The sequence below is a fragment of the Cupressus sempervirens genome, chromosome 7 (assembly GCF_028749045.1).
Source record: "Cupressus sempervirens isolate cs-2001-9-10 chromosome 7, ASM2874904v1, whole genome shotgun sequence".
NCBI classification, from domain to species: Eukaryota; Viridiplantae; Streptophyta; class Pinopsida; order Cupressales; family Cupressaceae; genus Cupressus; species Cupressus sempervirens.
The window spans coordinates 359977021-359995865 of record NC_143124.1 but is presented as its reverse complement, the minus strand read 5'-3'; positions in this window follow the sequence as shown (position 1 = coordinate 359995865).

Genomic DNA, 18845 nt, shown 5'->3' with positions numbered 1-18845 from the left:
AATATACTTGAACTTAAAAGAAGTCGCAAACTTGATCATAAGATAGGCTCGCATAAAACCTATTCCGAAAGTAGTTACTAGCCCTATAAAGATCATAATTTTCTTTCCTTACCTTAGGATATGAATAATGTTTTAATAGTACTCTATGAATATTGATATATCTAGACACATAGAGGTTAATAACTTTAATAGTGTCAAATAGTTTTATCCCTTCATTGTTTATCATACTCTCCCTTATGTTCTACCTATTGAGATTTAGATATATGTTAGTGTAGGTAAAAGATTTAGCAGCTCAATGTTTTGTCTTGATACCAATTATAGCCTCCATTCCAGTTAACAAGCATCAATCTAGAGCCATTTTTCAAAAAGTAAAATTAAGATTACGGTGTTTACAACTAAATAGAACTATGGCTCATTCCATCCTCCCATATAAGAATAATACATATATAAGATACATATCATACATCTTACAGAATTCACTCAACTTTTCTAAATGCATGAATTTCAAATAATTTTGTCTTCTCGAATTTTTCTTCTTCATGCATAAGTGAGGATCAACATATCTTCACTTGAATGGATCAAAATATTTCTCATGTCATGCCTTTCTATCAATATTTCTAGAATATGTTTTTATCAAGAAAATGTACCACTTTTATCCGATGTCAATTCTAGAGTGGCATTCATATTTTTAGTACCAGCATTGAAGTACAACATAGCTCAAGGATTTCCTTTTACAGAAGTATGTTTATTAGTATTCTTTTCCAAATACAAATGTTTGACATCTATATATTGGAAAGATTAGAGCTTGACTTAAGCAGATCTAGAAAAAAATTCAAAAACTTGTTATGTGGTCAATATGTTAAAGAAGCTCAATCAAAATTATAACGAAACATTAGATTTCAATTCTTGTCTTCTTCTTCTTCTTTTGATTTCCTTATGGATATAATTAAGATTCATATTAATGATTATAACTAACTTGAATAGAAATTACTACATTCGTATAATATGCTAAATGAGCATTTATTTACAACATAAGTATCTTTCAACTTATCTGTCATAATTACAAGATCCATTCTCTTAAATCGCAACTAAATGTAACAGATTTTAATGCTTACTTTAAAAATCTATATCCTCCAGTTATATTCGAGAAAGCCCTTGGTTCAAAGAATTACAATTTTTGAAACATAGTGTAGTTTCTAGCTTCATTGCCAGCAAAAAGGTAATATTTTGGATGATGTTTTACATAACATTCAAGCTAGGAAGCAACTAGAGAACAAGGCATAAAATATCTCCACCTTGACATGAAGATGTTACTGATTTGACTAATCTTTTAGTCATTGTATCAGATGATAGAAATTTTCCTTGCCTAATGACATTAAACTATCACATTTGTTATAGAACAAGTAACATTGCATAGATGAAAATGCATGAATCTAGCACTTACACAATACTTGTCAACTGTAGTAGGTCATGCATCTTCAATAATGGACTCTAAAAAAATAGCACCTAAATAGTCTAGCTATAAATAGCTACTTTATATTTAGTATTTTACATGAAACAAGATCTGTTATGCATTGTTTCACATCTTATCTTTCCATTCTTAGCATTCACAACCTCTTTTGCCAATTATCTTGCAGGGGCTGCTTGGGGAGAACTAGACCTAAGCAATTTCTCATCGTATTTTGATTGAGATCTTAGATTTTGTTGCTATCCTTGTTCACCAACTTTTTGCATTTGCCAACTCATTCTTACTATTATCAAATACTGGAACACACCCTCTACTTATCTTGAACAAACTACGAATTCATTTTCCTTTTCTAACTAAAACGATGGACACATACATAGCCACACCACATACATCAGGGCAGTCATCAAAAAACCCAATAATAGCAGAGACATACAAATCAGATGACCTATTTCAAACTAGATCAATTGATGATGCCCTTGACGATGTCCATTGCTTTTGAATCAACTCTTTTAACTTCAACATTGGTGATTATTTGTTTGATACTATACAAGTCTTGCTTCATTGTCGTTATACATCTACTGAACTTCATAATGGACTTGTTGACTACTTATTGCACTCCCTCCATCATGGATCTAATGTAGCTTCAACTTCTTTGCAACATGAGCTACACCCTACCTTGCTTTATGATTTGCATAAAGTCGTCGACCAAGCCACATACTTTCGAAGAATGCGACTCTCTGCAATTGAAACTAACACACAAGGTGAAACAGGTCTTTGGGGTGACACATTTTGTATTCATTGGTTGTCTCTTTGGCTAAACATACCCATATGTATTTGGTCATTGACACGCAAAAAACCATACCTCCACTTTAATAGAGATGTAGCACATCCTACAATATCAATTCTTTTCCATGATGCTAACCCATTGGCTGGGCACTATGAACCTATTTTTTCAAGAAAAAGTAGTTGCAATATGATGCAAATTATGGATCAACTAATGCCCCCTTTATCGTCTCCTACAATAGACGTCCCACATACACCTGAAGAAAAATTTGCCCATCTTGGTCTAAAACAAGTCCCTGCATTTACTTCGCCATATGGTGAAAGCATGTTTGGAGCTATTGCCTTCTTGGTTGACAATCGGTTCGATGCTATTGCCTTGCGCTTGTTAATGGCCCAATCATTGGCTAATGCATTAAAAACAAATAACACATTTGCATTGCATTGTTTCCATATGTATAGACAGTTTGCAATGTCAGATGGTGAACTACTTTTACAGCCGCATGCACTAATTAGCAACATTGGAATAAAATACGCTAATAGCCATTTGGAAGGCAATGAATTTTTCTTTTTATGGCTTTCATACATCTTTCATATAGCTATACATATTTGGCAACCAAATCCATTATCTAAAGTTCACGTCCATTGCAATTGCATCGAACCAAGAGCTAGCATTAATTTGGTTTGTTACAAAGATAGCACAAGTCATTGCCACTATAGACCACTCCAACCAATAGAACAAAGCTTAATTCCACCCACAACAAATTGCGACAATTTTTTGCAAGTTGCAAATATTGCAACAAGACCGATTGAAAGAAGACCATCCCTTGTAGAAGTCTCCAACACTCCAAACCTTGGAGCTGTCCCTGGCCAGACTTTAAAGACGTGTTCATCTTTGAGACACTTGAAAGTAATGATTCGTAATAGGAAAAGAACCCCAACAAATATGCCCATCAATCAACGAATTTCTGCCAACAATAGTGCCAAAGATGAACACAAGTCTACCTTTGAGAGGAAAAAATATGTCTTTTGAAAGCCACGTACAATACAACAAGTGACAAGTTATCCATATCAATCTACATTGAACAAAAGACAACAAAAATCAATTAAGGTTTATCTACAAGAAATCAACGATACACCAACTGAAGCATGTACACTCTATGAAATGTTATGCTTCAAAAAACACATTTGCAAAGTTACTAATGCATTCGTCAATGCTTTCTCTTCGCTCTCTATTCAAATCAATGAAAAAATAATTGAATCAAACCAAATGATTTGCAAACACTGTGTAAATGCCATTGTACATGGCAATTTGCCTGATTATGTTGCTCCATGGAACATCAGGCGAAATAAACAAATCTCTCTTGTTCAAAACTTAACTAGCCTAGAAGAAAGACTTGTGTCTTTGCGTATTGCTTTTGCACAAATTAGACAATTGGGATACAAAAGAGTGCAATATGGCTTGAATGATACAATTATAAATGTTCCTGTCAATTTCGATAAAGTGCAACATGCATTGCCTAGAGATATAGATGAGACAAATACTATTGCAGTTAGACTAAAATGAAAACTTCAATATGAAAATGCATATGCACAAGGAAATGTCAGGCCCGCCCATGTCATGAATGCTTTATCAATCTTGTCTAAGACACCACTTTATACAAAGGAAAAGGTCTCAATAAATGAAGAGTGGCAGTTACTATTTGCAAATAAAAGAGCACAAAATGAAACAAATAGCACCATAGATATCGAGACAGATGCAAATGACATTGCCAATGAAGATGAAGACGAACCTGAACAAGAATCACTAATACATTGGTTTAACGAATCACATTCAGTCAATGATCTTCGTACATCAATTCTTGAAATTGCACCAGTTGAAGGCTTCAAACCTCTTGGCATTTTCCAAGATACTTATTCAGAAAAAATGAACTTTCCAACATTGTTCTTTGGATCTCCACAAGCAGAAGACATGACAAAAAAATTTACATTCCAAAAAATTGTTAAGTGGGAGCTCATGCATAAAGACAATGACTTTTCAAGACATATAACAAACATATTTTTTAAATCCATTAAAATAATTATTCAACAAATATCCTCAACAGCATGGGTTTGTATAAGGAAAGTTGAACTAAAAGGTGCAAAACTATATGCTAAGGATGTGCGCAACCCTAGAAACCTTGAACAAATATTGAAATCTCCAATAGGTTTTAGATCTCTAAAGAGTATTCGAACATCTCCAGACTATTTGCAAAATACGAGGAAAAACATATTTGCAATGATTCATCAACTTGGTCCTCCAACTTTTTTCGTCACATTGACAAGTGTTGAACACTTGTGGCAGCCATTGTGTAATGCAATTCAACATATTTCAAACATGCAACAACATAGACAAAATGAAACCTTACATGATAAAGAGCTAGACTTTGAAATTAGGCAAAATCCAGTCCTTTGCAGTCGTTATTTCAATCATAGACTCAATGCGTTTAGGAAAATGATGCTAAAAAATGATGCCCTCTTTGGCAAAGTATCTGATTATTTTTTTGTTACAAAATTTCAAAACCGAGGCAATGAACATGTCCACTTCATGCTATGGATCATGGATGCACCTATCTTCGGACATTGCAAAAATAGTGACATAGAAGCCTTCATTGACAAGTATATTTCGTGTGACTCTACACTGCTAGATCAAAATCTTGTAAAAATGCAAACACATCGTCATACGAAAACATGCAAAAAGTATAAAACATCCAATTGTAGATTTAATTTTCCATTACCTCCTATGAGACAAACAACAATATTGGAGCCATTGATAAACATTGATCCTAGAATCAAGGACAAAGCAAAATTTTTCTTCACACAAATACAGGCCAAATCTTACACGAAGGATTTCACATTTGACAATTTCTTGTATGAATTCGAACTTGAAGAAGCTGATTACATTTCTATGTTGCAAGCAACATTGACTCGAAAAATTGTCTTCCTAAAAAGACAATCGGCTGATATATGGATAAATGCATTTGCTAAAAAAGTTCCCGCACTATGGTATGCAAATACAGATACACAATTTATCTTAGATGCATATGCTACTGCATCATACTATAGCTCATACATGACAAAAGAAGATAGAACCTTGTCACATGCATTCAACGAAGTGCAAAAAAAATGCACTTATACTTGCAATGAAAAGACACATTTCATACGAAAGCTTGGCAATACATTGCTAAACTACCAACAAATGTCCAGTTGTCAAGCAGTACATATTGCCCTATCCCTACCATTATGCAAAAGTTCAAGAAGCACCGTCTTCATCAATACCTCACCGCCTGAAAGTAGAATTGTTATGCTAAAGAGCCCTAAGCTATTAGACAAGGAAAAAGATGACTCTGAGAATATTATGTATGCAAAAGCAATAGACAAGTATATACAAGGACCACAATTCTTTGAAAAAATGTCATTGGAAGAATACACATCTTCCTACTCAAACAACTCATTGAAGCTCCAGAAAAGAAGGAAACCACAAATCATACGCTATGTCAGATATAATCCACATATTGATCATGAAAATTATTGTAGAGAACAACTCATGCTTTATGTACCTTTTAGAGATAATGAAAACTCATTAATGGTAGGACATGAAACATGGAGTGCAGCATTTCAAGCACACAAACTCCAAATTGCTCATATTGAAAAAATGTTCACCTCAGCAACAAATAGTAGATGGGGTGACATTGACAAAACTACAACAGAAACTATGAACAATAACCAACCAACAATAAACCTCGATACTGAACATGGCAGTACAAAAGTAGGGGATGAAATAGAGAAATATGACATTATGACCGATATCAAACATATAACAAACTCAAAGAAAATATGCGGTACTACATCATCACTTTTCATAGAACTTGCCCATCCATTACTTCTTACAAACCAAGAATACTTTACCTTACACTGACAACTAAATGAAGAGCAACAATCTATAGTTAAAGATTTCCTCATAAAAAAGAGAGCTGCACTTGATAGACCACTATACTTGTTTTTGATAGGAGGTGCTGGCACTGGCAAGACCTTTACAGCAAAAGTCTTATTCCAAGCTATGATTTGAATCTATGATAGGCAGCTAACCAGTGACCCGTACAAGCCTAAAGGCATTATTGTGGCTTCCACAGGGAAAGCTGCATTCAATGCAAGTGGTGTCACTGCACATTCTATTTTCCAATTGCCATGTAACTCTTCGAAGATGTTGCCATTGGACTCAAACACTCTTGACAATCTAAGAAAGAGAATGGATCAACTACAGGTCTTGCTTATTGATGAAGTTTCCTTAATAGATACAAGAATGCTATATTACATTGACAGAAGGCTTCGACAAATCAAACATACACTAACAAAACTATTTGGAAATGTTGACATCATATTTTGTGGTGACTTATACCAAGCACAACCCGTTTGCGACAATTGAATATTTGAAGAGCCAACAATAAATAGTCAAAAAATCCCATACACATTTTGGCTAGAATATGTCTTGTGTTTTGAATTACACAATGTTGTTAGACAAACAAACAAAAACTTCATTTCTATTCTAAACTGTGCAAGAACTAGTCACCAAAATGATGCAGATCTTAGCTACTTGAACACAACATGTTACCGGACACCTCCTACTGATCCAAAATTCTCGTACTTGTTCTACAAAAATGAAACTATTGCCAACCACAACAAAAGAATCTTAGACGTGTTGCCTACTAAGCTTTATATATTTGAAGCTCTCGATGAAATAGATTCACACATTGACAATGTCCAGTCCCAAGTGCAAAAAACATCATTGCCTACTATACTCTATCTAAAGCCAGGAATTCTAGTAGAGCTAATAGCGAGCAACCTTGACACACATGATGGACTAGTCAATGGCGCCGATGGAATCTTCCAACTTCATACAACTCATGATGAAGACATTTTATGGATTCAATTCAATGACCCTACAATTGGCATGTCACGACGCAAAAAAATGCAAAGCTTCTACACAAGTTCTATTCCACCTTCTTGGACCCCAATAATGAAAATAGTTAGGAAAATGAAAGCTGCTACTAAATATATTATCCAAAAAAAATTCCCTCTTCAACTAGCATCCGCAAGAACTATCCATAGAGCACAAGGCCTGACAATGGATGGACTCGCTTTTGATCCTCATCTAGTATACCAACATGGTCTTGCCTATACAGCTCTATCTCATGTCAAAACCATTGAAACATTATATTTAATGCACAAAGTACAACATTGTAATTTCACAGTCTCACATAAAGTGAACAAGGAAATGGATCGACTCCGTAATCAAGCACAGTGGAAACTTCAACACAGTCTTCGTTTCCTATCACCAGTAGACTTTATTCTATGCTCTTTGAATACTCAAAGCCTTCCATTGCATGGAGAGGAAATTATCTATGACCATGACTTGCTCAAAGAAACTGTACTATGCTTCCAAGAAATAAGAGACAAGACACATGTGCATCTTCAACTACTAAATCAAATATACAATTCTTATTCTTCACTCTCAATTCATGGTATATTAACTTGCTGCTCGAAAACAACTATAGTATTAAATAAAAATTCTTTTGCAACAAATTATTTAGAATCAAACACCATCGATATATTGCATTTTGGCCATACTATACGAATCACTAATGTTTATATCACACCTACAGCAACAATCAATAATATTTCACATCTGATACTAAACATCTTCACATCATTGCCAACAAATTCCAAAATCATAATTACTGGTGACTTCAACATTGACATGCTACATGCTAGTAAAAAAGAAAGAATGCTTCTAAAACTAATGCAACAATACAAATTTTCTTTAATAGTTGACAAAGCAACAACATTTGCAGGCACTTTATTAGATCACTTTTGGATACACAATATTAATCCCGAATTTGCAAAATTCTTAATATTAGATACATATTGGTCAGATCATTTGGCAATATCTCTACAACTCCAGCTCTAAATTCCATATCTATAGCTTGAGGAAACGATAACATCTTAGCAAGTTAGGTCCACATGCTACTCTAGAATACTGTTATGAAGGATGCTTTCAGAAGAGCATACATCTTTCACTTCTACCTGTTTAGGTAACTATTAGTTTTTCTCAAATTTGCACTTTCTATCTGTTTGTTTCTTGTCAAGTAGCTAGAGTATTGTTCATTAAAATTTCTTCCTACTAGATTATCTCAAATGTGGATAATGGTAGTTTAATCTATGAATATGATGTTGTGCAGTAGGTAAAGGTAAAGCAATTTACATGACATCTACAATGATTTGAAAGCCTTTGATAGGATTGGGCTTTATGTAAGGATCCAAGAATCTACAACTTTTGGCAAGGTTAACCATCTTCAGAACATATCAAAATATAGCCTTTTAATCAGTTTTCTCCAATCTTTGCTAACAACTGGTTTCAAACAGTTATATGCTTATGCCTACTTGAGTGATCTCCCAAGTTTGTCGATGATAGATATCAGAAGGATCACTTAAACAATCATCCTACTGTGAAATAAAACTATGCTACAAATCCAAGGTGAAAGGAATAAATCCATCATTGCCCGCGAGACCATAAAACTCTATGTGATCAGTACTCCATAGCTATATTCTTCAGAATTTAAAATATTCCTTAAAATCAATTAGCTTACTAAAATGAACAATAAACTCAGAAGAATTTGGCAAGAATTGCGAAACCTTATTGACTAAACTCAGAAGAATTTGGCAAGAATTTGGAAAGAATTCGTTGTTTTGCAACTGCAACTTTATTGAGATTATGAATATATTGGTGACTTGTTGAATACCATTTAGATATCTATAATCACAAATCAAACCTCTTATCTGAGATCAAGTATGAAATTTATTGTTAAACGTAAAATGTTTGTGGTATTTATTTAGCAGCAATAGAGTCCTTTTTTTATTCATTGCTAATTTTATTTTTTTGTTATTAATAAAAGGATATCTATGTTGCATTTTTCCTAAAAATTAATAAAACGATACATATGTTTGCAGCAACTATAGCACATATAAGTTTTATGCCTTTGCATTGCATAAGAAACATAACCAGCTTGGTTAATTTTCTTTTTTGTCAAAGTCACTTGCCTATTTATCTTATGCCCAAAAAAAAAATCTGTCCAATTTTCCTGTCAACAGATTTACCATGGACTCATCTGAAAAAAAATAGAATGAAGCTAAAAGTAGTGCTAATACGAACTAGCTGCAAATGCAGACTTCAACACCCACAAAAAGGTATTCACATTATATACTTAATATTACATACTTTTCCATACATCCATTGCTATTTTTTACAGATTTTGTTTCTTTACTAATTTTAACTTTTAATACATTGTCTAGATCTTTGTTCACCTCCTTGTCTCGCCAGCAAAATGTTGCAGGTGATAGCACTGCCTCACATGACAGACAACCAACAAAAAGGTATAAAATATTTTTCACTTCATTTCGATCTTATTACAGAGCCTTGAACAATATTTCATTCTTCTCATAGGCACATAACAGAAGAAAATAGTGTATCTAGCATAGCAGATATCTGTGCTACACAAACAGCTACTCTATTTGAAGGTGATGTCCTTGTCACTTATGGTCCTGCTTATGCCAAAAATCTGACAAGCCCAGCAAAAGCGCCCATAGTTCATGCTGATCTCATTGATAGCGATGGACACATGACCATAACAGTAAACATTACCAATCAATTAATCAACAAGTTCATGATAAAGGTTTTGCCTGGAGCAAGCGTCTGCATTAAAGACTTCTCCCTCAAGAAGAAAACACAGTATGAAAGAATGCAGATTTTTGCATCCAGTTCACAGCTCAGACATCCATTGAAACCATTGACCAGGTCTGTCGCCACCAAAAATTGATGCCTAATACAAGAATATGCCAACTTATCCACTCACCTAATAACTACTCAATTGGCACATTGGGTGTTATAGTAGCAGCACATAAGCAGACGCCAAAGGAGTACGAGCTCCACGTCAAGGATGGGGAATCTATTTTAGACACATCCATTGTAATCTTCTCATTCTTTATCTAACTCCAAAGTTGATTCTTTTATCAAAATACAATCACTTATTATACTGACTGTCACATTTATCTTCTTTGCAAGTAACCGTGCCTGAATTCCACACTCAAGCTTATACACTACTAGATGAAATCCTACATTCCACTACAACACCGCTCCTACTTCTCAAAAATGTCGTCCGTAGTGGGCCAAGAGGAACAAATAGCATAAAAACAACACCATCAACATATGTCGCTTGCCTCAACAATGAAAGTACAATAAAAGCACTAACAAACATCCTCTCCTCCACTATCCAAGTAAGTAACACAACAATACCACCTCTTGTCTACCTCTTCATAGCATTGATATCTAGTTGTCAAAACTCAAGAAGTACTCAGGACTTCCATATGCCTATGGTAATATATTGAGTCCTTATTAACTACTATGAAAAGCATTTAATGAATATGAGTTGTAAATTTCTTCAATATCTTATAAAAGCACTATGACATGGTTATTTATAAGTCACGTTTGACTCTGTATCATTTGGCTGCATTTATGGTTTAGTTTAATGGAAGCATTTTTGGTATTTGCACTGCTTATGGTTTTCCAAGCTTGTTTTTTTTCTTGATATGCTTTTACATTCTAACTAGTCATGCTGGTTGGATGTATTGCCCTATTGGAGACATCTTACATAGCATTATACTGCATTCCATCATGGCAACTATATTAAGTAAACCAACAATTATATTTAGTCTGTTAGATGTTTCTTGGGAAGCAATATATGTTTCAGTCTTTCCTATTTGTATTAGCAATCTGTATATATGTTCGTCATTAAGTAAACCACAAGTCTACCTCATTAGCCATAGTTAATTTCTTTTCAATATTTGTTTGTTGTTTTAAGAATGATAACTGCCATCTTAAATGTAATTATTCAAAAAAAAAAAAAAAATCCAACACTTTTTCCAGCTTTAGGCATAAAAATACACATTTGACACTAGTGTAGGCATTTGACTTACTTTTTAGGCTGGCTCACTGATATTTTGGTTCCCAATTTTCACTCCATATTTTTCTATCACACTTGGACATACTTTTGAATCACTCGGTTTACACTAATCTAGTTTCCTTTTTCTTTGGCACAGAGGGTCAGCTCCATTTTCCAATCACGATAAGCCTAAAATCTTCAAAATTAGTATTGAACGATATACGAATTTAATTGAATCAAATAACAAGAAAATATTTGTATACCACATTCATTACCCTTGTTTTCTTATAAATATTATTATCTTCACATTAAACAATAACTCATGAGGCCATCCTAGTCATGCTTCTAAATTGTCTGCAGTTATTTTAAGAAAATATATACTATGTCTGTGATAGCTTTTCTTGAGATATTATGATGTAGAAATCATCACACCAGATCATTCATCCTTTCAACACTACCTGTTAACTATTGTAAGAAAATATATCCTGTTTCAAACTGAGTAAATGTAAGATAGCGTATATGTTACGGCATATCCTGTAGATACAAAAGCAACAGATAAGTCAAATCTTTAAAGAGGGAGATCTCTTCCTTTTCCTTTGAATTGTCAAATGTTATATTGTATTTGTAGTAAAGAATATGTAGTAGACAGATGAATAAAACAAAAAATAGGTTCAAAATGACCTCAATTTTCCCCTATCAATCTTGAGTACTAGAATATGTAACAAAGATATTCAGTAGATACATCAACAAATTAGAACCAAATTATTAATGGAAGGGACCCCATATTTGTCCGATGAATCTTCTTTGTTAGATATTGTAACATAACATATATGGTACCTGAACAAAACAGATACAATGTATCGAAACAAAACACAAATCAAGTTTTAATTGAAGGATATTGACTTTTCTTGTGAAATTATTCTGATGTCAAGAAACTGTGTCTGGTAAGGGATATCCAGTATACACAAACAAAACATCAATCAAGTTTAGATCGAAGGGAGCCTCATATTTCTTTAGTGGAACTTAAATATCGTTTAGGGCATATATTTCTACATGGAAAGCTACCACGATTACAACTTGGCTTAGGATTGAAACAATCTCAATGGCACCATAACATATGTACTGGTACCTTTTAAAAATTTATATCTACATTAATTGTCAAGAGCATAGGGAATGTGATGTTGCTATGATATTTTATATTATTTGTTACTTCATTATTGTTTTTTGATGTGCTCCGCACATGGTTTTAGTGAATGTCATGATATAACTCATAATTGAATCTTCTTTCATATACTAGGTTACTGGTACCTTGATAGCAAAAAATGCTTATTTGCAACCTTACCAGCTGCTGTGCATAACATGCAACTAGCCTAGTTCGTCGACGCCATCCTCAACCACTACAAATGGTCAATGTATTGCATGTGGAAAAAACACAGATTTTGCTTATGGACCCTTTCTACAATGTACTATAGAAACTGAAAATAAAATTGTTGACTGTACCATGAGTGGGAAGATTCTTCAATAGCACTTGCCGCAACATGCAAACATACCTTTTCACACCTACAAACAAAATATGTCAACAGTCATCTACCTGCTTCAAACATTTCAGATACACGAGACTTTCTCTATTGCAATGAATGACAATATCATCTCCATTATGGGAGAAACTAGCAGTGTAAGATAATTCATTTTTCTCTTCCTTTGGTTTGACCACATTTTGATTCTTCTTCCAACTCTTTGCACTTAACAACTCCATATTCCAATGTGTTGCAGATCCATTGAACCTGCCACGCTGAAGTTAACTTTTTCTGTCACTTGAAGGCTTCAATCCACATCAACATCTTGAACACATTGGAGACCTTGCAGATGTACCAGCAACAATATTTCCCCTCCATCTGAGATATACTATCAGATTTTGTGATAAATACACACGTTATGAGGAACAATGTTAGGCTCAATTCATCTACTCACCTAGAACTATATAAGAAACACTATTTTTTGCTCTCTGCCATTCCGAACACATAGCTCTTATGTTCATGTTTTTGACACAACTCTATTCAATGACTAGAAATTTGTCTCCTCTCTTGGCAAACAAACAAAAAACATCTTATCAACAACATAATGTCTAATATTTTGTTATTTAATGAAAACCAGTATTTGAACTCAGTTTCAAGATGTTATTATGTTTGTCACAATTCTTTATGTTATTTTCGGTCTTAAATTTCTCATCCCATCTGTCTGCATCAATCACAAAATGATAATCTATTACATACTTCAAAAATTAAATTAATTCTTAAAATGATCTATTGTTGAACATTAATTCATACTGGTTCTTCATTTCTGGTTTGGTAACTGTATGGTTACATAGCTAACTTTTAAATGTAACTACAAATTACACTCCTGATGTATTATCTGTCTCTTATTTTAGGATTATGTCAATCTTCTTATATATTTTGCTTTTAACATTTAACACAATCTATATGTAAAAAGTATATATGTAACTGTTCTAACCATTTGGTACTACAGGTAAATTGAAATTCCTTGCTACTAGATTGTCTCGAATGTGTAGAGATATCTTTTCTCTCCCTCACTTTCTAAGAATTTTTCCCGTTATGAACGCTAAACAACCCTGCTTTGCACAAAACCAAGAAAATGTTGTGTCTGATTCTGCTTCATCTTCCTCTAATCTCGTCTAATTTTTCTTGTAATATCTACAATACAATATTTCGCTGCTTAGAGTAACACAATTGTTGTTTCCAATATGAAGTTAGATATGTCCAATATCAAGTATCCATCATAGTGTAATAAGTGTGTGTATGACAATATGGAATGATGCAAGGGATGTATTGCAAATACAGTTGTGAAATAATGAAGACTTCAGATATTGATGAATGGAAAATGGATTAAGTATGGAATATGATGGCATCTAATTAAGTTGGATATCTAATTATGAATGATGCCAAAGCGATATATATTGAATTTAGTGCATTGTATTTTACATAGTCTTGATATAGTTTTTAATATATTTCCCTACAAATTCTATCCTTTTTCTCTCATAGGACTACTGGTAACAAAGACAATTTTGAAGTCACTTGTCATGGTTAAGCCAAAGCCCATATTGAGTTAGGTAAAATTGTGTAGTATGAATATTGTTGGCCACACTTTAAATCATCAACAATATTTGAACCTATGAAAAAAGTTGACTGAGACAGTTACTAAACTTGCCTAATTTTTTATTCCAATATGCTCTATGTTGCTTTTATATCTATCTTCATTTGTAATGAAGTCTACACATTTGACTATACATAGTTTAGAAACTTAGAAACATGTAGGCATGCTTTTCTTATAATTGAAATCTAGATTCATGATATAGGCTTTCATTTGGAGCCTTTTCTTATGTATTCCTTTTCTAGAGTTGACATGACTATTATAACCATTAGTTTTTATTCTGCGTATTTTTCACAATAAGAAACAGACTTTCCAAATGGCATTAATAAACATAACTACAAGCACCACAACCCAGCCAAAGCATGTCAACTTTTTAATTACATAACAACTTCTTGTTAGATTGTGGTGACTGATCAGGAAAGTATTGTACATACTTCATAAATAGTGGGGTTCGGGGTATCGCCCTGAAATTTTTTTTTTTCTGAGAAGTAGCCGACATGGTAGCTGACATATTATGGCCGACATATGGCCGACATGTTATAACCCTAAAGCGGTTTAATAATTGCATAAAAAGGGCTTAGGGTTGGGTATTTTTATATGTGGTGATACGAAATTGGTTCTTGCGGTGGTATTGAGCTGTAAGGGATTACGGATTGTAATCAGGTTGTAATCACTGGATTGTAATAAGATCGAACTTGCTGTTTGGTGGACGTAGCCCAGGGATTGGGTGAACCACGTTAAATCTTGGTGCCTTGTGTTCATTTTTGTGTGTTCTATTATTTTTTGTTATTGGTTATATTTGCATGTAGTTTTTATTTCTGTCTGTGGTTTATCCTAACAAGTGGTATCAGAGCAAGGTTGTCTTTCAGTTATCCTCTACAGGAAAGTCTCACGGTTAAGTGGGAGTCTCATAGTTGAGTGGGAGCGATGGCAGATGAGGGTAAGTTGAGGGTTGACAGGTTTAATGGGCAGAACTTCTAGTTATGGAAGATGCAAATGGAAGACTATTTATATCAGAAGGATTTATGGAAGCCGTTGGAAGGAAAAGCCAAGAATCAGGGAACTATGTCAGAGGCTGAATGGGATCTTTTGGACAGAAAGGCACTCGGAAGCATTCGGTTATGCTTGGCACCATTGGTGGCATTTAATATTACAAAAGCAAAGACAACAAAAGATTTGATGAAAACCCTAGTGACACTATATGAAAAGCCCTCCGCTTCAAATAAGGTATTTCTCATGAAGCGTTTATTTAATATGAAAATGGCAGAAGGTGGATCTATTGCAAATCATTTAAATGAGTTTAATACTATTACTAGTCAATTATCTTCTGTGGGTATCAATTTTGATGAAGAAATTAGGGCTCTCTTGATTTTGTGTTCTTTGCCTGAAAGCTGGAATGGCTTGGTAATAGCAGTGAGTAATTCTGTTCCTGGATCTAGTACCCTAAAATATGATGATGTGATCGGTGTTATTTTAAGTGAGGAAACTCATAGAAAATCCTCAGGTGGATCTACATCAGGAAGTGCTTTAAATGCACAAAGCAGGGGCAGAATGATTGAAAGAGGAAGTAACTTTGGAAATCGTGGGAAATCAAGAGGAAAGTCAAAGGGGAGGAGGTCTCAATTGAGAGGACCAAATGATTGCTAGTACTGTGGGAAACCAGGGCACAAAAAGAAAGATTGCTGGACTCGAAAGAAAAATGAAGGAGATAAATCAGATGGAGACAAAGAGGCAAATGTGGTAAGTAACAAATCCGAAGAGGATGCTTTTCTTCTGTCTTTAGAGAGTGTTGATGATTCATGGGTTTTAGATTCGGGTGCTTCTTTTCATGCTACACCTTATAGAGGTTATTTCATTGATTATGTCCAAGGGGATTTTGGGCTTGTTTATTTGGGGGATAATGAACCCTGTCAGATTGTTGGAAAGGGAAAAATTAAGATTAAGTTGTAGAATGGGAATCATTGGCTACTACATGAGGTAAGACATGTTCCAAAGCTGAGTAGGAATTTAATTTCAGCAGGGCAACTTGGTGATGAGGGTTGTGTAGTTACTTTTAATGATAAAAATTGGAAGGTTTCAAAAGGTTCCCTTGTAGTAGCAAAAGGTGTGAAAGTAGGCACCTTATATCCTTTTACAGGTCATATTGTTCCTTCTACTTTGATTGTTTCAGAGAAAAATGAATATTCAGGAACAATTACTGCAGTTGAGCAGGGAGAACAAATAGCTTCTGTAGATTCTGATACAGCGTTGTGGCACAATAGACTTGGGCACATGAGTGAGAAAGGTATGAAAGTACTTCATTCAAGGAAAGTTTTAACAGGTCTAAAATGTGTGAATATGGATTTCTGTGAAAGTTGTGTGTATGGAAAACAAAAGAGAGTGAGTTTTGTAAAGACAGGGAAGGAAAACAAAAAGGAGAAATTAGAGCTTGTGCATACAGATGTATGGGGACCGGCTCAGGTATCTTCCCTTGGTGGCTCTCATTATTATGTTACATTTATTGATGATGCAACTAGAAAAGTATGGGTTTATTTCCTTAGACAGAAATCTGATGTATTTCAGACTTTTAAGAAATGGAAATGCTTGGTTGAAAATGAGACTGGTAAGAAATTAAAATGTCTCAGATCTAATAATGGTGGTGAGTATTGCAGTCATGAATTTGAAGATTATTGCTCTACTAATGGTATTCGTAGACAAAAAACTGTTCCAAGGACTCCATAGGAAAATGGAGTGGCTGAACGCATGAACAGGACTATAATGGAGCGCGCAAGGAGCATGAGGTTGCATGCTGGGTTGCCCTTACACATGTGGGCGGAGGCTGTCAATAATGCAGTATATTTGATTAATAGAGGTCCCTCTACTCTTTTGGGCTGTGGTATTCCAGAGGAAGCATGGATTGGTAAGAAGGTGAGTTATTCTTTTCTCAAGACCTTCGGTTGTGAAGCTTTTGCTCATATAGACTCTGAAAATAGAACCAAGCTAGAAGTTAAATCAAAGAAATGTGTCTTTGTTGGATATGGCATTAATGAATTTGGCTATAGGCTTTGGGATTTTGAAAATTATAAAATTATAAGAAGCCAGGATGTCATATTCAATGAAAAAGTGTTGTACAAAGATATGTTGCAGCAACATGAGAAGAAAGAAGATGATTATGTAGTGCTAGATGATACTCCAAAAGCTAATGCTCCAGCCATTCCTCATGATGTGCAACAACTGCAACAACAAATACCACACACACCAGTGAATGTTAGACGGTCAACAAGGCCAATTAGACCTCCACAAAAGTTTTCTCCCTCTTTGTATTCTATTTTACTTACTGATGCTGGTGAACCTGAAAGTTATGATGAAGCTGTGCAGGTGGATACTAAGATTCAGTGGGTGTCTGAAATGAAAGATGAAATGGACTCTTTGCTGAAAAATAAGACCTGGGGTTTGTGCAAGTTGCCTGCAGGTAAAAAGGCTTTACAGAATAAATGGGTTTACAGGTTGAAAGAAGAGGAAGGAGGTAAGAAAATATTTAAGGCCAGGTTAGTTGTAAAAGGATTTGCATAGAAAAAGGGCATTGATTTTGATGAGATATTTTCTCCTGTTGTTAAAATGACTTCTATTCGTACTATTTTAAGTCTTGTGGCTACTGAAGATTTGCATTTAGAGCAGATGGATGTTAAAATAGCCTTTCTTCATGGTGATTTGGATGAAGAAATATATATGGCTCAGCCACAGGGTTTTGAGGTCAAAGGTAAGGAGAACTTAGTGTGCAAATTGAAGAAAAATTTATATGGCTTGAAGCAAGCACCTCGGAAATGGTATCTGAAATTTGACAGTTTTATGCATGAGCATGGATATAATAGGTGTCATTCAGATTACTATGTTTATTTTAAGAGGTTGGATGATGATAGCTACATTATTTTATGTTTATATGTTGATGATATGCTTATAGTTGGGTCTAACATGGATCATATTAAGGGGCTGAAATGCCAATTAGCACATGCATTTGCTATGAAGGATTTTGGGGCAGCAAAACAAATCCTTGGTATGAAGATTTATAGAGATAGGAAGAATAGAACATTGACGCTATCTCAAGCTGATTATGTTGAGAAGGTGTTGCAACGTTTCTCTATGGAGAATGCTAAATCTGTCAGCACACCTTTACCTGGTCATTTGAAATTGACTAAGGAGATGTGTCCCAAGACACAGGAAGAGGAGGATAAGATGTCCAAGGTACCCTATGCTTTAGCTATAGGAAGTTTGATGTATGCTATGGTATGCACTAGGCCAGATATTGCACATGCAGTGGGAGTTGTTAGCAGGTATATGATTCATCTAGGATTTGAGCATTGGAATGCTGTCAAGTGGATTCTCAGATATTTGAGAGGAACATCCAATAAGTGTTT